This window comes from Mixophyes fleayi, chromosome 11, assembly GCF_038048845.1.
Source record: "Mixophyes fleayi isolate aMixFle1 chromosome 11, aMixFle1.hap1, whole genome shotgun sequence".
NCBI lineage: Eukaryota > Metazoa > Chordata > Amphibia > Anura > Limnodynastidae > Mixophyes > Mixophyes fleayi.
In genome coordinates this window covers 53,101,031-53,102,091 of record NC_134412.1, presented here as the reverse complement: position 1 = coordinate 53,102,091, position 1,061 = coordinate 53,101,031, and positions in this window count along the sequence as shown.

The window sequence follows — 1,061 nt, the reverse complement described above, 5'->3', positions numbered from 1 at the left end:
CGGCTGTACAAATGTACAAGTTCTGTGTTCTTTGTAAAACCGCAAGTTGTGTTTGGACTTGACTTAGGTCCTTAATATGTTTAATATTATGCAAATGCTTCTGGATTCTAACTTTCAACTGTCTTTTAATTTTCCTCAGTACATAACTGCATTTAATAAGACATATTATGTATCGTTATTAAGTTATTTCTAAAAATCTTTTTTTCCTGAGAAGTTCAGATTGTTCCCAATTTTCCAATACTTAATATGAAATGAGCATTTTTTTCTTTAAACCTTAAAAACATTGGGAAAAAGGCATTGTTTTTCCACCTTTATAAAAAGGACAACTATTGAAAGGACATATCACAGTTGGCATTAACATCTTTGTACTCACCATACCCATTTAATTTGCTTCCAGCATAATATCCCCAAAAAATACTTTGCTATTGTCCACTTCTGACGTAAAAGTCAAATTAGAATCGTTTAGATTTAAGTTTTCAACAAAGGCTTTAATCTCAACCTCAGACCCATCCCCGATAAATAGGTTGTGTACTTCTCTCCTATATATCTTTTTTTTTCAAGTCCATCAAGCCAGGCCTATAAATATGATCTTCCGCCCGATCTCCCATAAAAACACTGTCATAGGGGGGGGGGCAATTATTTTATTAATTAAAAATAATTTACTACGCATAAGTGGCCTTTTTCTCGGGTATGCAGTTGGGGGTATCTTTTAGAACCACTAGAAGATGAGATGAAAGATTATAAGCTTCAAAATATTTGGATATTGAGGAAAGAAGACCATGGATTACAAATAAGCCAGTTGTTTCTGAAACTTATATACGCATATTTGCATTAAGTTATTTGAATTACAAAGAAAAAATTACATATGCACTCTCTTGTTCTCTTGTCTGGTTAATGTATTTCTTTAAGTACCTAGGTGGCTGGGGACCTTCTGAGAAATAAGTGGTTGAGGCTGCTGGTTCTATGTTATATATAACTGTCTTTGACCCACCTTAGTTAACAGAATCAAAGTCAATAACAGAAAACGAATGAAGAATAATCCTGCACTGTCTCCAATATGA